Source organism: Dipodomys merriami, unplaced genomic scaffold (assembly GCF_024711535.1).
Source record: "Dipodomys merriami isolate MVZ:Mamm:240054 unplaced genomic scaffold, mDipMer1.0.p SCAF_19, whole genome shotgun sequence".
Lineage (NCBI taxonomy): Eukaryota > Metazoa > Chordata > Mammalia > Rodentia > Heteromyidae > Dipodomys > Dipodomys merriami.
The window spans coordinates 26090627-26116376 of record NW_027203270.1 but is presented as its reverse complement, the minus strand read 5'-3'; the positions used below and the strand labels follow the sequence as shown (position 1 = coordinate 26116376).

Genomic DNA, 25750 nt, shown 5'->3' with positions numbered 1-25750 from the left:
TCATGAGGCTTGAACTCTGAGCTCTTCAGCTCAAGGCTAGTAATCTACAACTTGAGCCACAGCATTACTTCCAGTTTTCTGGTGGTTTATTGGAGATAAGAGTCTCATGGATGTTCTTGCCAGTGCTGGCTTTGAACTGTGATCCTCAGATCTCAGCCTCCTGAGTAGCTAGAATTACAGGCATGAGCCTGGCCTTTTCCCTTCTTATTTCTGTCTCTTTCCAGCTCCTAAAATATACACTGTCCATTTCTGCCTCAGGCCTTTCGCACTTGTTTTTCTTTCCACCTAAATAGCCGCATGGCTACTCCCTCACAAACATCCCATAACACCAATCTATTCAGAGGGAGGGGGGAGGCTGGGAAGGGATGTGAAGGGTAAACCAAAGGAGGAGGCTGCAATGCTTGGTAAGAAATGTACGCATTATCCTGCCCATGTAATTGTAACCCCTCTGTACAGTATGTTCACAAATAAAATTAAATTAAATTAAAAAAAAAAAAAAGAAAGTAACTTGCCTTCACAGGACGGTAGAATGCCTGTCGAATACTCAGTCATGTAGCTTATAGGGGGTGCTCTGCTGTAGTGTTGTGTGTGCTCTTAAATTAGTCCATGTTTTGGACTAAAACATGGGATACGTTAACTTCATAAAGGAAAGAGGTTGCCAGGCGCTGGTGGCTCACGCCTGTAATCCTAGCTACTCAGGAGGCTGAGATCTGAGGATCGAGGTTCAAAGCCAGCCCGGGCAGGAGAGACCGTGAGACTCCTATCTCCAATAAATCACCAGAAAACCGGAAGTGGCGCTGTAGCTCAAGTGGTAGAGCGCTCGCCTTGAGCTGAAGAGCTGAAGGACAGCGCCCAGGCCCAGAGTTCAAGCCCCACAACCGACAAAAAAAAAAAAGGAAAGAGGTTTGTTTAGCTCACAGTTCTAGACATTGAAGAACAAAGGGTCGGTATTAGCTTGTCTCTGGTGAGGACCTAGGATTGATGGGATTACAGGACAGAAGTACACATGGGAGTAAAAAAGCCATAACTGCTGGGCACTGGTGGCTCACACCTGTAATCCTAGCTATTCGGGAGGCTGAGATATGAGGATCACGGTTCAAAGTCAGCCCAGGCAGGAAAGTCTGTGAGACTCTTTATCTTCAATAAACCACCAGAAAACTAGAAGTGGCACCATGGCTCTAGCCTTGAGCTGAAGAGCTGAGGAACAGCGCCCAGGCCCAGAGTTCAAGCCCCAGGACTGACAAAAAAATAATAATAAAGCAAGTTATATACTTCCAAGATATAATAATGGGGTAAGTATAGGACAGGCTTTTTCTTCTAAAAGGGAGGAATTGGAGAGTAGACAGAAAAAAAAAAAAAAAAAAGAATATAACACATCCAGCCTGGCGCCAGTAGCTCACACCTGTAATCCTAGCTACTCCAGGAGGCTGAGATCTGAGGATCACAGTTCAAAGCCAGCCCGGGCAGGAAAGTCCATGAGACTCGTATCTCCAATAAACCACCAGAAAACCGGAAGTGGTGCTGTGGCTTGAGTGGTAGAGTGCTCGCCTTGAGCTGAAGAGCTGAGGGACAACGCCCAGGCCCAGAGTTCAAGCCTAAAAACCGACAAAAAAAAAAAAAAGAAGAAGAAGAAGAAGAAAAGAATATAGCATTTTCTGTTTATGTGGTACTGAGAAATCAAACCCAGGGCTTCATGCATGCTAGGCAAGCATTCTACCACTAAGCCACATTCCCAGCCAAGCATGATAGAAACAAGTACTCATCATCCTCTAGTATGAAATACAGTGTCCAGATATGTAATAAAGTATTTTCCTTCAGTATTTTCAGGGAATGCGTTCCTGGCCCTTTGTGGTTGCCAACATCTGAGGATGCTCAAGTCAAGTCCTTTCTATAAAATGGCACATTTGCATATAATCATCTCTCCCTAGCTAATCAGATGTCTGAGATCTAAGGATCAAAGGTCAAAGCCAGTCTGGGTAACAAATCCATAAGACTCATATTCAATTAACCAGAAAAGAAAATATGAGCACCAGCCATAACATGAGCAAAATAGCCAAGCGAGAGCTTAAGGCTCTAAGGTAGGCCCCACTACAATGCAAAAACAAAACAAAACTCAGATTTTCAGAAGAACTATCCAGAAGATCCATTATCAGACCAAGAGGAATCCCAGAAAACAAAAAAGGAAAAAAAATGGCAAGGACAGAATTACCAAAGAAATAATTTCCCTTTCCTATCATGAGTATCATCTTATACCCAGTCCAGTATATGAAAGTAGATCTACACTGAGGTACATGGTATGACACTTCAGAACAGTGGAAAAAAAACATTTGGACAAGCTCTCCTATGAAAAAAACAGGTCTTTTGGGCAGGCTCAGAAATCAAAACAGCACTAGACTTGCAAGAACACAAACACTGAAGGATTCCAAGCCAACAATGCCTTTTAGATTAAGAGCAAATTACTCAGTCAGTGCCTACCCAAATGATCACTGAAGTATAAAAAGAGAACAAAGATATTTTAGGTACCTAACAATTGAAAACATTTGTTCCCCAAGCATTTTTTCTCAATGGTGGGTTTCTAGATTATGTGCTTCAGCAAACAAGGCAGCAGAGCCAAGAAGAGAAAAACAGCCTCTAGCAGGTGAAAGCCCAGCACAGGAGAGTAGTAAAGATGAAACAGAGTTTGGGAGGCCTGGATGGGATGGATAGGAAAGATGGAGGTCACCAAGAAAATTATGTGATGGATACCAATGTTTCATTATTTAATTTCAACTGCTAGGCTCTCTTGAAAGACCTGGTAGAATGTTTAGGAAAAGTTAGCAACAAGTATAAGAAAACAAAACAATTTTTTTCAAATAAAAAAATATTGCAGGACACTGGTGGCTCATGCCTGTGATTGTAGAGCTACTCAGGAGGCTGAGATCTGAGGATTGTGGTTTGAAGCCAGCCTGGGCAAGAAAGTCTATGAGACTCTTACCTCCAATTAACCACCAGAAAATCAGAAGTGCCCAGGCCCAGAGTTCAAACCCCATGACCAACCCCTACCCCCAAAAAACAAATTTAATTCCAGGCAACATAAATATTTGTGGTTGAAAAGGGACACAAGGTCTCATACTATAATCCTACTTACATGTGAAGCAGAGTTCAGGAGATTGGCCATTCAAGGCCCTTCCTTTTGAATCCTCATCTCTACCAACAAAAGTTAGGTATAGTGGTATGCACTGTCATCTCAGCTACAAGAGAAGCTTAAAAATAACTAAAGCAAAGAGGGCTGACGCTGTGGCTCAAGTGATAAAGCTCCTGCCTAGCAAATATAAGACCCTGAGTCAAACCCTACTGCTGCCAAAACAGGAACCGATTCATACTTGGTTTATACTTGAACAGTACTTACTCAATCAAAATTAAATACTCACTGATTTGACTATAAGTTATAACAGATTAAGAGGAAAGGAAGGTACAGTGGTCGTCAGAGAAGTAAATCTTCACCAATCGTGATATAAAAATGTAATACTGTCAGGTGCCAGTGACTCCTATAATTCTAGCTACTCAAGAGGCTGAGATCTAAGGATCTAAGTTTGAAGCCAGCCCAGGCAGGAAAGTCCATGAGACTCTTATTTCCGTTTAATTACAGAAAAAGCCAGAAGTAGAGCTGTGGCTCAGGTGGGACAGCAGCCAAAGCTCAGAGTTCAAGCCCCAGGACTGGCAAAAAAAAAAAAAGTTAAAACATATAATATATATAGAGATAGATAGATTTATCAAAAATAATAGTACAGGGCTGGGAAGTTGTCTCAGTGGTACAGTGCTTGCCTCGCATGCATGAGGTCCTGGGTTTGATTCCTCAGCACCACATAAGCAGAAAAAAGCCAGAAGTGGAGCTGTGGCTCAAGTGGTAGGGTGCTAGCATTGAGCTGAAGAGCTGAGGGGCAGCACCTAGGCCCAGAGTTCAGTCCCCAGGACCAACAAAAGAAAATTAAATAATAATAGTATAAGCATATTACTTAGAAATAGCAAACTAAATACCAGGAAAAAGTTATATGAGCCAGGCATGGTGACACACACCTGTACTCCTAGCTGCTGGGGAGGCTGAGACAGCCTGGACAACTTTGTGAGACTCTATCCCAAATAAAAAAATAAATTGGGTGTGGTACATATGCTTCTAATCCAGTTGTCAAAAGGCTGGGATAGGGGGATTTCAAATTCAAAGCTTGCCTGGCTCACATAGTGAGCACTAGGCCAGACTGGATCACATTTACAAAGCTATCTTGTAAATGAATGAATGGCTGAAGCTGTAATCAGTGGTAGTGTGTTTGGCTAGCATATTCAAGGTCTGGGATTCTATCCTCCATTCTGAAAAAATTAACAGAGGAAAAACAAAGCTAAATGCTTCTTAGGACCACCTAAAAGCAATACGTAGAAGTGAAAATGGGAAAAACAGGAGATTGTTGTTTTCAATATAAGCATTTCAATATCTGATTTTTGTTACTTATATTATTACCTAGATAAAAATTAAAATTGTTTTCAAATCAGGTGCCAGTAGCTCATGCTTATAATCCTAGATACTCAGAAGGCTCAGATATAGAGGATGGAAGTTCAAAGCCAACCCAAGGCAGAAAAGTCTGTGAGACTCCATCTTCAAAATAATCAGCAAAGGGCTGGGAATGTGGCTTAGTGGTAGAGTGCTTGCCTAGCATGGCCGAAGCCCTAGGTTCGATTCCTCAGTACCACATAAACAGAAAAAGCCAAAAGTGGCGCTGTGACTTACATAGTAGAGTGCTAGCCTTGAGCAAAAGAAACTCAGGGACAGTGCCCTGGCCCTGAGTTCAAGCCCCAGGACTGGCAATAATAATCAGTAAAAAAAAAAAAAAAAAGTACTGGGCTAGAGGTATGGCTCAAGAGGTAGAACACCAGCCAAGGCAAGCATGAAGCAGAGTCCAAATCCTAGTACCAGAAAAAATACATATATATTTATATATTATATTATATATATCAAGTGAAATGTTTAATATCCAAATATACTAAAAATAATTAGCATAATTTAGTCTTCATGAAGAACTTCCTTGATCTTTAACTCAGTCACCCTTTTACTTATTCATTAAAAAGAGATCCAAGAACAAGGTAGAGATGGTGAACAGTACAGGTGGTCTCTGGCCAGAAGTGAAGAACAACCAGACCAACGGTAAACTAGGAAAATAATGACCACTCATAACAAGAACAGTAAAGAGGGGCTGGGAAGGTGGCTCAGTGATGAGCGCTTGCCTTGCATGCATGAGGCCCTGGGTTCCATTCCTCAGCACCACATAAGCAAAAAGAAAAAAGCCAAAAGTGGCGTTGGCTCAAGTGGTAGAGCGCTAGCCTTGAGCTGAAGAGCTGAGGGACAGTACCCAGGCCCAGAGTTCAGGCCCTACGACTGGACCCAAAAAAAAAAAAAAAAAAAGAACAGTAAAGATTCCTTGTGATAAAAATAGAAATGTCAGGTGGGTATGCTGGATAGTCTCAAAGGCTAGAAGAAATGTTTGCTCAAGTTCTAAGGGAAACACCCCTTTCTTCTGTTAAAAATCTCCCCCTTGGAAGTTTCTAGAGCCAAAAACAGTGGGAGTTTAACTGTTTCAGTGGGAAACCTCTATGCTTAGCTTTCCCTTAGGAGACTCTTGACTCTGGGTCCTGTCAAAAGCCAAGTCCAAGGCCTTAGCTTCTGTTTATAGTGGATGTTGAACCAAAACTCCTGGATGAGGAAGAATCATTACATGCCATACTCATACGCTCACCCTGGCAGTCCAGAATGGTTTTGTTTTGTTTTGTTTTGTTTTTTTTGTCGGTCGTGGGGCTTGAACTCTGGGCCTGGGCGCTGTCCCTCAGCTCTTCAGCTCAAGGCGAGCGCTCTACCACTTGAGCTACAGCGCCACTTCCGGTTTTCTGGTGGTTTATTGGAGATAGGAGTCTCACGGTCTCTCCTGCCCGGGCTGGCTTTGAACCGCGATCCTCAGATCTCAGCCTCCTGAGTAGCTAGGATTACAGGCGTGAGCCACCAGCGCCCGGCAGTCAGAATGGTTTTAATTCCTTCTTTTGGTGAATTATGTCGTTTGGTTGGTTGGTTTTGTCTCTGAAGATTTCCCCCATTTTCCTTGAGAGTTGAGTTTACCCAGGACTCTTGGATATTTTGTACAAAGGTAGTTTTGGGGTATCCAGTCTAATACACAGGGGAAAAAGAAGTCAGGAAGGATGAAATAAAGGAGTTTGAGAAAACAGTAGTGGTGGAAGCCACCAGGCTTGAATGCAAATGGAAACATGGGAGATGAAAGGAAATAAGGACTGGGAGAGAGGCTCAAGTCTGCAGAGAGAAAGTTGAAGACTTTCAGTGTTGGACAAAATAAACAAGAGGAATCTACAAAGTGCCTGAAGGGAAATGTCAGGAAAGCCAGAGAGTTGCGGGGGGCGGGGGGGGGGGGGGGGGGATCAGGCTGGAGAAATACACCAGGTGAGCAGAGTGGTTAAAACATCCTCAAGGTCAAAGGCCAAGATTAAGGCTCAGAGAATGTAGAAAAAAGCAGCCTTAGAAGGAGGGGCCCTGAGGTACTTCAACCTCTGAGTTCAGAGAAGGAAGGATGGCAGGAAGGCCGCTACGAATCTGTGAGACAGAGGAAAACCAAGGGAACCGCCATAGAAGCCAAAAGACTATATTAGTACTAGAAGGTGGGCAAAAGGGCCACAGTTTGGCAATGCAGAGATCACTATGGCACTGGGCCACTGGCACTTTCAATTAGTTCATGTTTCTGAACTTCAAAACAAATCCACCAAACTACTCAACAAGGCATTCAAGCTACTCATTACTTTTCTTCCTGGAAAAGGCACCCAGGACCCCTTCACACTTCTGAGCTTTAGTCTGATCTTCCCCCCCCCCCCGCCCCCCATACACACACAAAAAATCTGATTGTAGAAGGCCCAAGAGGAATAGCTTGAGAATTTAGAGATTCTCTTCCCTCAAAACATTATTTTTTGCTGTGTGCCGGTGGCTTACACCTGTAATCCTAGCTACTCAGGAGGCTGAGATCTGAGGATCACGGTTCAATGCCAGCCTGGGCAGAAAAGTCCGTGAGACTCATATCTCCAACAAACCACTAGAAAACCAGAAATGGTGCTGTGGCTCAAGCAGTAGAGTGCTTGCCTTGAGCTGAAGAGCGCAGGGACAGCACCCAAGCCCAGAGTTCAAGCCCCACAACTGACAAAAAAAAAAAAAGATTATTTCTTGATGGTTGGGGTTGTGGATGTGGCTCAATGGTAGAGTCCAAACTTAGCATATGTTGAAGGCCTGGATTTGATATCCAGCACTGGAAAAAACCCAGGGACAGTGCCTAGGCCCTGAGTTCAAACCCCAGAACTAGTGCCTGTGCACACATGCATGTTCACACACACATACACACACACACACAAACCACCATAAAAATCAGTATGTAAGCCTATATATTCATGACTGTGGCCCAATGGCCAGCTTTATAAATAAACACAAGAAAATTTAAAAGTGAAAATTATGCTATTATTTGATAGGGTGTTTCATTTCCTTGTCCCCAGTACACAAACCACAAGCACCCCTGTGTTTGTTTCTACATGCAATTGAATTCCAGGAAAAAAAAATCTTGTGTGGTGAAAAGTTTTAAAGGGCTAGGCACTGGTGGCTCACACCTGTAATCCTAGCTACTCAGGAGGCTGAGATCTGAGGATCACGGTTCAAAGCCAACCAAGGCAGGAAAGCCCGTGAGACTTATCTCCAATAAACCACTAGAAAACTGGAAGTGATGCTTGCCTTGAGCTAAAGAGCTCAAGAGCTGCAGAGAGAAGATTGAAGACTTTCAGTGTTGAACAAAATAAACAAGAGGAATCTATTCAGGTCAAGAGTTCAAGCCCCAGGACCAACAAAAAAAAAAAAAAAAGTTTTAAAGAGGGTTGGGAATGTGGCTTAGTGGTAAAAAAAAGCTCAGGGACAGTGCCCAGGCCCTAAGTTCAAGCCCCAGGACTGGAAAAAAAATGTGTTAAAGGGGAAGGTTAAGGGATGTCTCTCAATAGTAGAACATTGCCTAATGTGCTTGAAGTACTAGCACCACAAAAAAGGAAAATAAAGTTTTATGGGAAAAGAATTGAATATAGGTCTGGGGATGTAGTTTAGTCACACAGTGCTTGCCTAGCATATATTGCTGGCACTGAAGAAAAAAGTGGTGTGTCTGTGTCTGTGTCTGTGTCTGTGTCTGTGTCTGTGGCTGTGTGTCTGTGTCTGTGTGTCTATGTACATGTATGTAAAATACACAGAGCTATGCCTGTTATCATGACTACTCAGGAAGCTGAAATTTAAGGATCACAGCTCAAAACCGGCCCAGGCAAGAAAATCTATTATCTCCAATCAACTACTAAAAAGCCAGAAGTAGAACTATGGTTCAAGTGGTAGAGCACTAGCCTTGAGTAAAAAAAAGGTCAGGGACAGTGCCTAGGCTCTGAGTTCAAGCCCCATGACCAGCACAGAACATAAAAGAGTTCCTGAACAATAAGAAAACAATCTTAGACACAGCGGGCCACACCTGTAATTCTAGCACTTGGAAGGCTGCAGGCAAAAGGACCATAAGTTCCAGGCTGGCCTGGGCTATTCAATGAGACCCTACCTCAAAAATAAAAGGTGGTTCATGCTTATAATGCTAGCTAAGGAATAGCACTCAGTCCCTGAGTTCAAGACCCAATACCAGCATAAAATAAATGAATCAATAAATAGAAAAAGAAACTAAGCAAAACAAATAACCTAAATTAAAGCTGAACCAACACTTCCCTAAAGAGAATCTAGATAATAAAGAAGCCTAAGAAAGCTGGGCGCCGGTGGCTCACACCTGTAATCCTAGCTACTCAGGAGGCTGAGCTATGAGGATCACGGTTCAAAGCCAGCCTGGGCAGGAAAGTCCCTGAGACTCTTATCTACAATAAACCACTAGAAAACCAGAAGTGGCGCTGTAGCTCAAGTGGTAGAGTGCTTGCTCGCCTTGAGCTGAAGAGCGCAGGGATAGCACCCAAGCCCAGAGTTCAAGCCCCACGACTGACAAAAAAAGAAGAAGAAGAAGAAGAAGAAGAAGAAGAAGAAGAAGCCTAAGGTTTACAGCATCAATTACCATTTGGAAACTGCAAATTAAAACAAGCAACTTTATTAATAACTACCAAAACTTGTAAACAACCAAGATTTCCTCCAGGTGAAGAATAGAAATACACCTTGTGGCAAGGTCATACAATGGAGTACAGACTAACACATTTTTGAAAGATTTTAGCAATGAACAGAAATGAACTACCAAGCCAAAAGACAAGGAGGAACTTGAAATCCATATTGCTAAGAAGAGGAAGACAATCTGAAAAGGGCTACTGTATGATTATAATTATATCACAGGGATATTTGGGACAGTATAATGATTTAATATTTTGTCTGATACTGAAATGGAAGATACAACATCATTATATTTATCAAAACCCATAAAATGGCTGGGTGTTGTGGTTCAGTCTATATTCCCAGCAATTCAGGAAGCTGAAGCTGGCCAAACTGGACTGCATCATAAGATCCTGCCTCAAAAAGGAAACAAAAAATCAACAAATGAAACAAAAAAAATTAATAGAGCCTTATGAAAAGGTTGGGGTTTTGGTTGTTTGTTTTGGTTTTGTTTGTCCAGTCCTGGGGCTCAAACTCTGGGTCAGAATGCTGCCCCTGGGCTTCTTTTTGCTCAAGGCTAGCACTCTACCACTTGAGCCACAGCTCAACTTCTGGCTTTTTCTGTGATTAATTAGTAATTAAAAGAGTTTCATAGACTTTCTTGCCCCAGCTAGCTTCAAACCACCATCCTCGGATCTCAGCCTCCTGAGTAGCTACAATTACAAGTGTGAGCCACCATTGCCTAGCTTAAAAAAGTTTTTAGACCCAGGTGCCAGTGGCTCATGCCTGTAATCCTAGCTATCATTCAGGAGGCTGAGATCCGAAGATCACGGTTCAAAACCAGCCTGGGAAGAAATCTGTGAGAATCTTCAATAAACCACTCAGAACACCAGAAGTGGTGAGCTGAAGAGCTGAGGGACAGCACCCAGGCCCAGAGTTCAAGACCCATGACCGACAAAAAAAAAAGTTTTTAGAGACAAATCAAAATGGAAGCTAAGCAAGATCCTCAAATAGACAAGCAAGCTCCTCAAATAAACAAGTTTCTCTATAAAGTCTTATCAAACACCATACTCAGAAAAAAAAACATAATTTTGTAGAATATAATAAGCACTCTTCAGAGAAGAGCTGATTTTATTCATTAGCTCCCACACAGAAGAGTAAGAAAACATGAAATTCTAGTCTGATGCAATAAATACTTACAACTTAGAGAAAAGAATATACACTTAGAACAGCATAAATTGGAAACAGAATAAATTGGAAAGGAACATTGTTCCAGTTTCTGGTAAGCATAATTTGTGATCTAAATGCTAAAATATAGGCTGGGAATGTGGCTTAGTGATAAGAGTGCTTGCTAGCATGCATGAAGCCCTGGGTTGGATTCCTCAGTACCACATAAACAGAGAAAAACAGAAGTGGCACTGTGCCTCAAGAGGTAGAGTGCTAGTCTTGAGCAAAAGAAGCTCAGGGACAGTGCCCAGGCCCTGAGTTCAAGCCCCATGACTGGCAAAAAAGGAAAGGAAAAAGGGATGGGAAGGAAGGGAAGGGAAGGGAAGAAAAGGAAAGAGGGAAGGAAAGGAAAAAGGGAAGGAAAGGAAGAAGGGAAGGGAAGGAGAAAGGAAAAGGGAAAGGGAAAAAAAATGCTAAAATTCACATCCATATACCATGTGACCAGAAACAAGAATTCACATAGGACTTTCCAGCTACAGAGCACCCTGAGGTAGTCAAGATAATGTAACAACCCCATTGCTTGCAGATACTTTCACTCCAACTTTACAGATAAGGACCAAAGGTTAAATGACCTTACACACAAACAATGGTAGAGACAGAAAAATCTGAGTCTTCAAACCCCCTAGGCTAGACAAATTATGTTTTAAGTCATATCTCTGCTATAAGATCTCTGACTTTTGGAACTTGCTACACAATTTTAAGAAAAATGAGAGCCTTAGTTATATTGCCTGTAACAAGTGAAAGTTGAATCTGAAATAAACATATTTTTTTTCTGTTTTTCATAGGCCTTGAACTCTGGGCCTGGGCGCTGTCCCTAAGCTCTTCAGTTCAAGGTGAGCACATTACCACTTGAGCTACAGTGCCACTTCCGGTTTTCTGGTGGTTAACTGGAAATAAGAGTCTAACAGGCCGGGTACCGGTGGCTCACGCCTGTAATCCTAGCTACTCAGGAGGCTGTGATCTGGGGATCATGATTAAAAGCCAGCCTGGGCAGGAAAACTCCGTGAGACTCCCATCTCCAATAAACCACTAGAAAACCAGAAGTGGCGCTATAGCTCAAGTCATAGAGTGCTAGCCTTGAGCTGAAGAGCACAGGGACAGCGCCCAAGTCTAGAGTTCAAGCCCCACGACCAACAAAGAAAAGAAAAAAAGAAAAGAATCTCCAAAGCATTTTACCTCTAAAAATAACAGTGATTTCTAAACCCTAAGGATATAACTTCACAATCTAAAGATTTTATGGTCCTTGTTAAATAGGCCCTTGTAAAGTTTATGAAACTAAGGACCAACATACATCAAAATACTGAGCATTCCTGCTAAAATGACCCTAAATCAAACAATTCACTGTCTCTGGGACAGACCCAAAGAATCCCAATCTGTTTCTGTTTCTCTCTCTCTCTCTCTCTCTCTCTCTCTCTCTCGCTCTCGCTCTCTCTCACTCTCTCACAGACACACAGACACACACAGACACACAGACACACACACAGACAGACACACACACACACACACACACACACACACCAGGAATTCTTTTTTTTTTTTTTTTTGTCAGTCGTGGGGCTTGAACTCTGGGCCTGGGCGCTGTCCCTCAGCTCTTCAGCTCAAGGCAAGCGCTCTACCACTTGAGCTACAGCACCACTTCCGGTTTTCTGGTGGTTTTATTGGAGATAGGAGTCTCATGGTCTTTCTTGCCCGGGCTGGCTTTGAACCGCGATCCTCAGATCTCAGCCTCCTGAGTAGCTAGGATTACAGGCGTGAGCCACCAGCGGCCGGCTACACACCAGGAATTCTTATGTTAAAACTTTTAGATTGCCAGGCACAGGTGGCTCATGCCTGTAATCCTCACTACTTAAGAGGCTTAGATCTGAGGATAGAGATTCAAAGTCAGCCTGTGGAGGAAAGTCTTCTTTGGGTTTTGTTTTGTTTTTTTGCCAGTCGTGGGGCCTGAACTCTAGACTTGGGCGCTGTCCCTGTGCTCTTCAGCTCAAGGCAAGCACTCTATCACTTGAGCCACAGCGCCACTTCCAGTTTTCTAGCGGTTTATTGGAGATAAGAGTCTCCCGGACTTTCCTACCTAGGCTGACTTTGAACGGTGATCCTCAAATCTCAGCCTCCTGAGTAGCTAGGATTACAGGCGTGAGCCACTGATATCCAGCTTCTATGAGACTCTTATCTCCAATTAACCACTGGAAAACCAGAAGTTGCACCGTGGCTCAAAGTGATAGAGTGCTAGACTTGAGCCAAAAAGGTCAGAGACAGCGCCCAGGCCCTAAGTTCAAGCCCCACAACCGACAAAAACAACAACAAAAAAAAACTTTTTTTTTTTTTTTTTGGTCGGCCATGGGGCTTGAACTCTGGGCCTGGGTGCTGTCCCTCAGCTCTTCAGCTCAAGGCGAGTGCTCTACCACTTGAGCCACAGAGCCACTTCCAGCTTTTTTCTTTTTGCTTATGTGGTGCTAAGGAATCAAACCCAGGGCCTGATGCATGCAAGGCAAGTGCTCTACCACTGAGCCAACTTCCCAGCCCTCCAATGTAGGATTTTGTATTATGCATTAGTCAAAGTCAGCCAGGGCAAGAAAGTCCTCAAACTCTATTTCCAATTAACCAGCAAAAAGTTGGACTACGGGTATGGCTCAAGTGGTAGAGCACCAGCCACATAGGCTATGTGAAGACAGGAATTCAAGCCAGAATACTGATACACACACAAAGAGAAACATTGTGCTAACACATTTCATTATACCTCACACCTCCCCTCCCTACCCCCCCCAAAAAAGTCCTATTTGTTAACATTGAAAAATTACATTCACACTGGGAATGTGGCTTAGTGGTAAAGTGCTTGCCTAGCATGCATGGAGCCCTAGGTTCCATTCCTAAGTACCATATACACAGAAAAAGTCGGTAGTGGCTCTGTGGCTCAAGTGGTCAAGTGCTAGCCTTGAGCAAAAGAAGCTCAGGGACAGTGCCCAGGCCCTGAGTTCAAGCCCCAGGACTGGCAAAAAAAAAAAAAGAGAGAGAGAGAGAAAGTTACATTTATAAATATTGGGAAGCTGCAAAACCCAGTGCATGCAGGCTTTCTCAAATTTCAATTTTTACTCTTAAGCTCAAGTTTTATCACTGGCAACAAGTACTATCAGCTGTTTTTCAATAGCCAGCCAGCTTCCTTCTTTCATTTTGAGATGTCTCTGAGTCTCTCAGTTGGTCTGTCAATCATTCTTTCAAGTAAAAGTAGTGTTTCATGGAAGAAGCCACTAATTTGAGAACACAACTCATTTCACAACCATCACACTTCAGTGTAAAAGAGTATTTGAGTTGCCAAGCAAGGTGGCTCACACCTGTAATCTCAACTACTCAGTTGACAGAGGTGGGCAGATTTAAATTCAAGGCCACTAGGGGAAGTGGGGAAGAGGGGAAGAGGAGAAGAAGGAAGGAGGGAGGGAGACCTCATCTCACCAAAAAGCCAGACCTGGTGTTTCAAATCTGTAATCCTAGCTACACAAGAGGTAATAGACAGGAGGATCATGGTCCTAAGCCAGCCTCGACAAAAGCACAATCTAAAAACAGAGACTCAATCTTAAAGTAGATTGTTTACAACTATGAAAACAGAACAATGAAACTTGTTGAAATTGTTTTGGGAAGAGAAGGGGAGAAAGAGTGATACAGGGGGTGAGAGAAATCAGAATATATTACAAGCATTTGTGGAGGGCTAGGATGTGGCTTAGTGGTAGACTGCTTGCCTTGCACGCATGAAGCCCTGGGTTCGATTCCTCAGTACCACGTAAACAAAAAAAGCCAGAAGTAGCACTGTGGCTCAAATGGTAGAGTGCTAGCCTTGAGAACAGAAAGGTGCAAGGACAGTGCCCAGGCCCTGAGTTCAAGCTCCAAGACCAGCAAAAAAAAAAAAAAAGTGAATTCTAACAATTAAATCCCCCTTCACTTATTAGAAATATTAGGTAAATAACAATAATGCTAGGCTCTGGTGGCTCATGCCTCTAATCCAGCTACTCAGGAGACTAAGATCTGAAGGTCTTGGTTTGAATAGTCTGTGAACTCTTATCTCCAATTAACTGCCAAAAAATCCAGAAGTGGAGGTATGGTTCAAGTGGTAGACCACTAAACTTGAGCAAAAAAGTTCAAGGAGGGACTGGGAAGGTGGCTCAGTGGTAGAGTGCTTGCCTTGCATGCATGAGGCCCTGGGTTCGATTCCTCAGCACCACATAAGCAGAAAAAGCAAGAAGTAGGGCTGTGGCTCAAGTGGTAGAGCACTAGCCTTGAGCTGAAGAGCTGAGGGACAACGCCCAGGCCCAGAGTTCAGGCCCACAACTGGCAAAAAAAAAAAAAAAGAAGTTCAGGGACAAGGCTGGGAATGTGGCTTAGTGGTAGAATGCTTGCCTTGCATGCATGAAGCCCTGGGCTGGGTTCTATTCCTCAGTACCACAAAAACAGAAAAAGCTGGAAGTGGCACTGTGGCTCAAGTGGTAGAGTGCTGGCCTTGAGCAAAAAAAGAAGCTCAGGGACAGTGCTCAGGCCCTGAGTTCAAGCCCCAGGACTGGCAAAAAATAACAACAACAACAAAAGAACCTGGGAATGTAACTCAGTAGTAGAGTATTTGCCTGGCATATGCAATGGGTTCAATCCTCAGCCAGAGAGAGAGAGGGGGGAGGGGGAGAGAGAGAGGGGGAAAGAGGAAGACAGAGGGAGAGAGAGGGGGAAAGGGGGAGAGAGAGAGAGAGAGAGACAGACTGAAGGCATGGTTCAAGTAGCAGAGTGCTTGCCTAGCAACTGTAAAGACTGAGTTCAAGCATCTTTATAGCTGGGTAGGGTGCTGGTAGCTTATGCATATAATCGTAGCTACAACAGAGGCTGAGATCTGAGGATTTGGGTTTGAAGCCAGCCCAAGCAGGCAAACCTGAACCAAACCCCACCCCCCCCCCCAAAAAAAAAAAAAAACAGAAGAGGAGCTGTGAGAAGCTAAGGGACAGTGCCCAGGCCCAGAGTTCAAGCTCTAGAACAGGAAAAAAATTTGTTTTTACTAGCACTGGCCTTAGAATACTTCATTTTTTCCACATGCCCCCATGCAGGAGACAGCTACCATCCTAATTATATCTTAAAAAATGTTTCAAGGAGTTTTCTTTCCCTAAACATATCGATATAAAGGCCCACATACAAAACTGAATTGTCAGGGAAAGTCAGCCTAAGATTAAATATTTATTGTGTCTAAACCACAAGTAGAAAAAAAAATTCAAAGGCTGACTATTTTAATGTGAACTCAATGCAATATTGTACTTGGTTTGGTTTACAGGAGAGGTAATTACACTGCTAGCATTTGGGTTTTGAGGCTTTAAGAATTACTTGGGGGAGGGTGGGTGGACAAAGGAAAAGTCTAAGGTTTTTCAATTCTGTGCCAAACAAGCAGGGCTTGCTGAAAGCAAAACAAAATTAGTATTAGTAAAGATGTGAGAATCATCCATTTTAGGAAATTTTCACCTAAGCAGGTGTTTAAGTTCAGAGCTTCAAGTGCTTGGACTCTCACAACAAGAATGAAAGGTCAGAAGACCACAAACTAATAAAATCAATCAACAAAGCGGGAAGAAGCAAGTAGCTGACACAAACCCCAGCACGCAGGGTTTTCCTAAATCAGGCTTATCTTCGCAAATCCAAATTAGTTTTCAGAAATGGTGTCTACAAAAACTACCCAAACATCCCCCTAATAATTTGTACTCCTCCTCGACTACAAGGAAGCCATATTTACCAGAAGTTTTACTTTCTCTTTTCAAGCTCAGTCAGCTTCCTCCTGCCCCATACAATGCCAAAACACAACTGGGTGGCCTTGAATAATCCTTAAAAGTAGAGAGAGAGCTGGACATGAAAGAATTCACTTTATGGAGAAAATACATAGTTTTTCACTTCAAGGCTGTTTAGAATACTGGTTAGTTTGCAAAGACTTACAGGGACAGGAAAAGAAAACTCTAAGCCTCTAAGGAACTCCATACTTGTATATTTATACATATATACACTCTCGTACATAGTGATGCCTGTACCCACACTCCATGAAGGTAGATAATTCAGCTGACAGGTGCACAGCAAATCAGCTCCCAGCTTGACACAAATCATCCACATTATCTGCATTTTCTTGACTTGACTCAAAGTTTCTCCTGTTGTCTTCTTCCTGAGAAATACTTAACTCTAATCACTCCTCTACCCTTCAAACTTAGGAGGTGATTATTTGTTCGATTTTAGGACTGGGGATCAAACCCAGTGCTTCAGGAGTTCTAAGTTAAGTGTTCTACCACAAAGCTACATCCCCAGCCCAAAACAACTTTTGATTCACTTTCCTAGCTTTTTTTTTTTTTTTCCTTCCGTGGGGGGGGGGGGGGAACAGGGAGGGTTTAACTCAGAACCTCACACTTGATAGGCAGGTGCTTTACCACTTGAGCCCTCAAAACTTTCAATATTATCTGTACCTTTTCTCCTTCCTCAGTATGAAGGATTGAATCCAGTGCCTTGAGCATGCTGTCACCAAACTACATTCCCATCTCCTTTTGAAATTTTAGTGCTGGTACTATGGCTTGAACTCAGGGACTTGTTACTCTCATTCTCTCTCAGCTTTTTTTTTTTTTCCTTACTCATGGTTGCTGCTGCTCTATCATCTGAGCCACATCCCCAGTCCTTTATATTTTAGGGGTACTATGAAAAACTCCACAGTGCTCAACTTTTAATGTGTTCCTTGTTACTTAAAATAGATAGGATGCCCTCATTGATTTTGGCAGATGAAAGAAAATTACCACAAGAGCCTCTGTGTGACCAGGGATTTATAGTTTGCCATGTGTTTATCTTTTCTCCTCCACCACAGTATAAATTCCCATCCCTGTTCATTTAGTTTGTTCCCAGTAGGTTACAATCTCCCAATTATACTTTGTTTCCTTTGGGTCATGAATGAGTATCATGAATCATAAGTTATCCAACTTTGTAGTTAGATACTATGGTTTTTATAATAGTCATTACCAGCATTTGAATGTTCACTATCAGCCAGCCTCCGTGCAAAGTAATTTATGGTACAGTCTATGCATTGTCTCACTTCATCCACACAATTACTCTGGTAGCCAGGGTTTGGGGATATAGAAACTGAAACCCAGAAGTTAAAGCAATCAGGGTCCAGGAGGCAGTGATCTAAAGCCCAAGGAGTCTGGTCTCACTGCAATTCTTTAGCCACTTTAGCAACTGTGTAGCATGAAACTCTCAAACACAATCAAAGCTCAAGGGTTTCCACACTAAAATAGTAGTGACCTTAGAAAAGCTCAAAATCAGAGCTGAGTGCTGGTGGCTCACGCCTGTAATCCTAGCTACTCGGGATGCTGAGATCTGAGGATCCTGGTTCAAAGCTAGCCCAGGCAGGAATTCCATGAGACTCTTATCTCCAATTAACCACCAGAAAACCAAAATGGCGCTATGGCTTAAGTGGTAGAGCACTCCCCTTAAACTCAGGGACAGCACCCAGGCCCAGAGCTCAAGCCCCATGACAGACAAAAAAAAAAAAAAAAAAAAAAAAAGCTCAAAATCTAAGTCATCGGCTGATGCAATTAAAAGGTCAAAGATCAAGTCAATTGTTCACTGGTTGGCAGTCACTCATAACAGAAGATGAGCTAGTAAGAAGGAATTATTTTATTTGGAAGAACTGACTTGTCCGTCTTGTTAGGCTGTTAAAAGGAACTTGGGAAAATACATACTAAACTATTAACAGGAAAATAAGTTTAAGTATTTTAAAAATAGCATAGATTGCTCTTATAAAAAGATTAACTTATTTTAATGACCTTTAAACTTAATTAAAGGGCTGAGATGTGGCTCTGTGGCCTCCTGCTCTCTCAGTTTAGTTCTCCTAAATTAGGAACTTCCACTTATAGCTTCTGAATACACTATGCTGTTTTAAGCCTCTTCACATTCATGTTCCTTCAGCCTTGACTGTAACTATTTACTACTCAACCTTGTCAAAATTACTATTCATCCAACAAAACCCTATATTATAGACACTGTAACAAAGCCTTGCTCTTACTCCCAAGGAGGAGGGGGGGGGGGGTAAATCTAATCTCTGTTCTTAGACAGTTAATATAAGAACTTAGAGTTAAAGAGCTCTTATTATAAACCAGCATAATGCTAAGAGTTTCATTTGAAATATCTTACTGAATTTTGTCTGTGATTTTTTTTTTTTTTGTGCCAGTTCTGGAGTTTAAACTCACTGTCCCTGAGCTTCTCTGTGCTCAAGGTTAGCACTCTTCTGCTTGAGCCACAGCACCACTTCCAGCTTTTTCTGTTTATGGGTACTGAGGAATCAAACCCAGGGCTTCATGCATGCTAGGCAAGCACTCTACCACTAAGCCACATTCCCAGCCCTTGTTTTGTTTTTTGACATAATAATGTCTCACCACATAGTCCAGAGCTGGCCTCAAACTCCCAGTCTTTATGCCTCAGCCTCCTGAGTGACTATAGGTAAATCTAGCTCTAGTCTTTTTACAGACAAGAAAACTGTCCAGATTCAAGATCTATTTATTCAAGAGGTACGTATTTATTTATTTGTGTCTATCCTGGGGCTTAAATTCAGGTCCTAGGCACCATCCCTAAGCTTCTTTTTGCTCAAGGCTAGCAATCTACCTCTAGAACCACAGCACTTATGGTTTTTTCTGCATAGTTTATTGGAGATAAGAGTTTCAAGGATTTTTCTGCCTGGACTGGCTTCAAGCCGTGATCCTCAGATCTCAGCCTCCTAAGCAACTAGGATTATAGGCGTGAGCCACTAGCATCCAACCAACCCCAAATTTTTTATTCCAGACCCTGAGTCTTGAACTACTCCTTTTCATCTCCCCTATCCTAAATCCACACTGGAATAGCATGTGCCCTGGTCCCTACCACATCTCCAGTTCTGTAAAAAGCAGGGATGATATCTCATCATTCTCCTTGGCTGCTACCAAGCATAATATATAATATGGTTGCAGATTTGAATGAAGACTTGTGATGACCTAACATTAAAAAATGAAAATTAGCCATCATTTTAATTCCTATCCCCAGACACTAATTCTTTTTAACAATTAGAAACATCTCTAAAAATTTACTACTAAATACTATCTGTTCATCCTAACTATAGTGTACTACAGTAAACCAGGGTTCCTAGCAACAAGTATGTAAGGACAACATTCTTTTCCCATCCTAAAGTCAAGACAGTCCACACTAAGGCTGCTCCAGAATACCAGTTCCTCAAGATCTGGGGTTGTGCCTCAAGTACACTTTAGGTGATGTTTTAAAAATCAAATGACCCAAAAGTTTTATATACATTTGTATATAAAATTGAGTGTTGAGGGTGCAAACTCATAGGTAGAGTACAAGAAAGCAAGCAAGCAAGAAAGAAAGAAAGAAAGAACAAACGAACGAACGAACGAACACAGGTACTGGCAGCTTATGCCTGTAATCCTAGCTACACAGAAGGCTAAGATTTGAGGATCTCAGTTCCAAGCCAGCCCAGCAGACAAATCTGAGAGACTCTTATCTCCAATTAAACAAAGAGCCAGAAGTGAAGCTATGGTTCAAATGATAGAGCAACAGCCTTGAGCTGTAAAAGCAAAACAAGAGCACAGGGCCCGTGGGTGCCGGTGGCTCGTGCCTACAATCCTAGCTACTCAGGAAGCTGAGATCTGAGGATCACAGTTCAAAGCCAGCCCAGGCAGACACAGGTGGCTTACATCTATAATCCTAGCTACCTGGGAAGCTGAGATCTGGGGATCTTGATTCAAAGTCAGCCTAGGCAAGAAAGTCTATGAAACTCATTTCTCCATTAGCCACCAAATAACCAGAAATAGAGGTGTGGCTCAAAGTGGTAAAGCAGTAGCCTTGAGCACAAAAGCTCAGAAACAGTGCCTAAGCCCCTGAGTTCAAGCTCCAGGACTGGGAGAGAGAGAGAGAGAGAGAGAGAGAGAGAGAGAGAGAGAGAGAGAGAGAGAGAGAGAGAGAGAGAGAGAGAGAGAGAGAGAGAGAGAGCCCACATAGGCCCTGAGTTCAAGCCCCAGTAGTGGCACATAAATAAAAATAAAAAAGATAGGAAGAAAGAAGGCAACAAGAAAAGGGGGGAAGAAGAAAGGAAGAGTGGTGACTCAGACAATCAAAAAATCCTCAAAATCCACTTCTGCATATAAGCAGCCTATACTTTTTTTCACCCAAAATACCAAATAAGGATATGGTGTCCTAGTTTATAAGGCAGCAACTCCCCTAGGGCAAAGGGCAAATGCATTGATTGACATTGAATGAATTAGCCAGGAACTGCCAGGCATGTGTCTGACACATAGGTAGGCACTCAAACATTTGTAAAAGCTTTCCCTCCAGCAGTGTGTGTGTATGTGTGTGTGTGTGTGTGTGTGTGTGTGTGTGTATTTGTGTACATTTCTGGAAATGGAATCCAGAGCCTTAGGCATGCTAGGCAAAGGTTCTATCACTGGGCTACATCTCCAGCCCCTCAAGGCCTTGATAAGTAGGCATTCCTCCTTTACACACCCAATAACCTACCAAAATTTTTTTTCTGTGTTATGTCTTCACACCTTCTCATTCCATGTCCTTGACACCATCAAATTCGAATTCCACCCATTATTTAGGATCCAATTCAGAGCTCTCCTTTCGCAACAAGACTACCTAAACAATTTCAAGCTTTATCTCTCCTTCCTCTAAAGACCTACAGTGTTTAGCATCTCACTGTCTGATAGAACTTTCTACAATAATGGGAATGTTCTATGTACCATACTTATGTTCTTTTAAATATAATAGCCACCTTGTTGAGTAGGAAAATGCCTTATCTAGCTGATCAACCTGCTGCATGAATGATATTTAAAGCATTTATCAAATTGCTCTATTTACATAGACTACAAATTCAAAGATCAAAACATATCCGATGCTTCAGATCAACTTTCACAAATTGGAAGGGTTATTTGTTGATTTGTACACAAGCTTCAGAAAACTTCAGTTAAAAATCTCCTGTGGGGGCTGGGAAGATGGCTCAGTGGTAGAGTGCAGCGTGCCTTGCATGCATGAGGCCCTGGGTTCGATTCCTCAGCACCACATAAGCAAAAAGAAAAAAGCCAGAAGTGGCGCTGTGGCTCAAGTGGTAGAGCGCTAGCCTTGAGCTGAAGAGCTAAGGGACAGCGCCCAGGCCCAGAGTTCAGGCCCCAAGACCAGACCCAAAAAAAAAAAAAAAAAAAGCTCCTGTGTTCAGGCATCTGATGTGATCTGATATTCATTACCTCAGTCCCATCTCATATCTGAATGTCGACACATTAGAGGCAGGAAGGAAAAACAACTTCTGAGACTGAAATGACCACTAGGTGGTCAAGCCACAAGATGCTTTATTTTTATTTATTTTTATTTTTTCTGCCGGTCATGGGGCTTGAACTCTGGGTCTGGGCACTGTCCCTCAGCTCTTCAGCTCAAGGCTAGCACTCTACCACTTGAGCCACAGTGCCACTTCTGGCTTTTTCTGTCTATGTGATACTGAGGAATTGAACCCAGGCTCCATGCATGTGAGGCAAGCACTCTACCACTAAGCCACATTCCCAGCCCCCAATTTTTAAAAAATAATTCCAGATTTCCCTCCCTATTCAGTATCCAAATGACTGGACAAAAACTCTACTAGTGCTCTGTCTGGCATATGCAATAAGGAAATAAATGGACTGACTCAAAGACTATAGTTAATACAAAAAGCCCTGAGCTCAAACCCCAGTACCACCAGAAAAAAAATTCTTTTTCAAGAAAAATAAAATAGCAAATTATCTGAATCGGGACATAATACAGTCTAACTCCATACATGTAAGGTGGAGATGATTTACTGCTTTGATTTATTCAAACCAATGCCTTATCTATCAGCAGTCAGCTCAAATCCTTGAGATATCAAAACCAGCAAACACACACCACACGCATTCTTACTAAGAAAAAAATGACTAACCACTAGTTGTGTTAAAACACATATACCAACTGATAGAAGAGTAATGTGTACTAAACATGAAAAAACAACTTGGGTGACAGCTGTTGCTAATTTAAGAACACCCTCACCCACCACCAACAGGTAAAGTTTGCCTACCGAGCTCAGCCAAGGCCAGCCCGTCTTTGTTTCCCTCTCTTCTGCATTTACCCAAGTTCTTGGCTCTGAGACAGAAAACTCCCACTCTTGATTGGTTCATTCTGTCCTATGCAATTAAGCAACACCACAATCCAGTAAACGCAATGGCTTAATTCTTTATCATCCAGTCGACTTTACTAGGTATTTATAAAAGGACAATGTCAAAGAGGAAAGAGATTTGTCACACTCTAGAGCTGGTTTGACCAGGGATTTATCGTATCATATAGATATAGATATAGATATAGATAGATAGATATAGATATATATCTCATATGCACACGGTGGAGAGAAGCACATCTTAACCTAAAACAAGGTGGAAGAGAATTTAGAAAGAGTCCAAGTTTGTCAATTTCCCTACAGGAAACTTGATTCTTAGGCGGGCTTCGTACCCACCACCAGCCAGCCAGGGAGGCTGTAAGGGGGACGGACACCTCTTGCCACCTCTGGAGGGGCACAGCTGGCACAGCTGAAGGAACAGAAGTAGGGCCTGAGGTGCAGAGAGTAGCTCAGTCCGGAGCCCCTGGGCCCGTCGTCGGGGCGGGGAGAAAAGAGGAGGCTCTTTCCAACCACCACCCCCACTTGGCGATCGCAGGCGTGACTGACAATCGCCCCCCCCCCGGCCCAACGTCCCCAGAGGGCCGGAAGTCGGGTGGCTGTCCCCTCACTCCTGCCACCCTCAGACTCGCATGTCCGCGTCCGAGGTCGTACCCCATGAGCTTCCAATCGCTCTCCCTCCGCATCTCCCAAGATCGAAACTTCCAGCGTCCCTTTCCCTTCCGAGGCCCTTTCCTGTCAACGCCGGGAACCGTCCCTTTAGGAGGGACCCTCTGTATCCTCCCCGCCCCGCTAAAGTGTCCATTCACAACTCCCTCCGACGCCCCCTCCCAGAAGCTCCGGCCACCGCCGCGCCTCCCCGGGTCCCCAGGCCCGGCGAGTGGTCCGGGTGGGGGGAAGCGGCCCCACCCTTCGCCCCCTTCACCTGTTTCTCCGGCTGAGGCCGGACAGGCCGGGCTGCGCTTGCGCCGGGTGCGGACCGTGGGGCTCTCTCAGGCTGCCGGGCCTTTTCCGAAACCGACGCGGAAAGAGGCAGCGCCGAGCAAGGGGTGCCCGTCAGGGGATCCGGCTGGGGCTCGTTCCCTCCGCTGCGACGTCGGAACCCCAGGCTCCCCCCTCCCAGTCTGCTCCTTTGCAGCTCCGGAAACCGCTGAATTACAGCCCCTCTAGCCAATCCCCACCCAGACCCTGCTTGGTCAAGACACGCCCTCATACATAATTCATGAGGCTGCCGGCGTGCTTGGCCACCCAGAGGCCCCAGTGCATCTGCTGTACCTACAAAGCTCCACCCACTGACCAATGAGGAGAGGTTGTAAAAGGAGAGGCGGAGTCTAAGGAAGACTAGGGACAGCCCCTTGTTCTGGCTGTTCCAAGAGCTTGGTGTTCCTCCCACTGTAGTAAAAAGGAAAGAGCGGGGGCCTAGGCTACAGATGCCCGGAGGGAGGGAGAGAAGATGCCCGGAATATCCTGCTGAAAACTCAGCTGAGTTCCTGGCAGTGCGTGACGTCAAGACACTTTAAATGCCCAGATACAGCTCCCTCCAGCCTGCTCTCCCTTTTCCCGGCCCTTGGCACCACGTGGGGACTAGGTTGGGAGCCTCTTACCACGTGGGAATCAGCCATTTAGGCAGCCCCCTGGTGTTACCAGATCTCAAGGGCCCAACTCTTGAGTTGGGGGACTTTGGGGAAGACAACAAAAAGAGAACACGGGCGACTCCTGCTTGCTTTGAACTTCAGTTTCTGCGTGAGTCCGGACATACACACCCGGAAACATGACGTGGAAATAGAGTAATTACTAGATTGCGTGGGGAGAAGACAGATAGTGGATGTAACCTGGTCCTATAGTGGCTGTAACCCAGTCCTCCATTCCATGGCTTCAGGCATCAAACCCCAACAGTCAGCCCATTGGTCAGTACCCCAAAATGCAGAGTGTATATACATATGCACAGTGTTGACATTTCCAGGTATCTATCTGAATTGAAGTGCTTGAAATTAATCTTTTCTTTTCCATCTTGTGCCTCAGTACCACATAAAAAGCTGGAAATGGCACTATGGCTCAAGTGGTAGAGTGCTAGCCTTGAGCAAAAAAAAAAAAAGCAACCCAGGGACAGTTCCCAGGCCCTGAGTTCAAGCCCTAGGACTGGCAAAAAAAAAAAAAAAGGAAGAATTGGGAGCAGGGGGTGAGAAAGATTTACATTTGCGTAGTTAAAATAGTATCAGGTCACAGGCAAGGCCTGGCTCACCAGTAATTCAAGTTTCATCTCTGGAGATTTGACTGGTGGTCCATAGCTTTTGGCTGTTCTCTTTAAGATGATAGGAAGGCCGGGCGCTGGTGGCTCACGCCTGTAAATCCTAGCTACTCAGGAGGCTGAGATCTGAGGATCACTGTTCAAAGCCAGCCCAGGCAGGAGAGACCATGAGACTCCTATCTCCAATAAACCACCAGAAAACCGCAAGTGGCGATGTAGTTCAAGTGGTAGAGCGCTCGCCTTGAGCTGAAGAGCTGAGGGACAGTGCCCAGGCCCAGAGTTCAAGCCCCACGACCGACAAAAAAAAAAAAAAAAAAAAAAAGATGATAGGAAGATGGCATTGCCTATCTGAGGAGTTTGCCTTTTCACCAGATGCTAACATGCTTATCAGTAAATCCTATTCTTTCTGGAGCTCAGAGTGATTGTAAAATGACTGACTGCAGCAGGGAATGGCTCAGGTCATAGCCCAGATACAAAGTGGGGAGGGAGGGCTGGGAAGGTGGCTCAGTGGTAGAGCACTTGCCTTGCATGCATGAGGCCCTGAGTTTGATTCCTCAGCACCACATAAGCAGGGAAAAAAGCCGGAAGTGGTGCTGTGGCTCACAAGTAGTAGAGTGTTAGCCTCGAGCTGAAGAGCTGAGGGACAGAGTTCAGGCCCCACGACCAGACCCAAAAAAAGAAAAAAACAAAGTGAGGAGGGAAGACTGGGTATCTAGCTTTTAGTTAATTCACAGGCCCAACAAAAACAGCTTTTTTTCTTTGAAGTCTAAGACTGGGACTTGAACTCAGTACCTGCCACTTTCAGTCATTTGCTAACCCTCTACCCACTGAGCCATGCCTCCAACCCCAAAAGTACTATTTTTGTTGTTGTTGTTGTTGTTTGGTTGGTCCTGAGGCCTGAACTGTGGGCCTTGGCACT

At 43.8% G+C, this 25750-nt stretch overlaps 1 protein-coding gene across 5 annotated transcripts in view; it reads right to left on the bottom strand.

Moving 5' to 3' along the window:
• Positions 1 to 23753, bottom strand: part of Stat3 (signal transducer and activator of transcription 3) — a 56867-nt gene extending 33114 nt beyond the window's left edge. For 4 of the 5 annotated variants that reach the window (XM_070028011.1, XM_070028009.1, XM_070028012.1 and 1 more), the window contains exon 1: positions 23509 to 23715. The gene's annotated coding sequence lies outside the window, so the exon portion shown is untranslated. Of the gene's footprint in view, positions 1 to 23508 lie in introns of all 5 variants that reach the window. The other variant, XM_070028007.1, reaches the window with a different exon arrangement.
• Positions 23754 to 25750: the final 1997 nt, after the last annotated feature.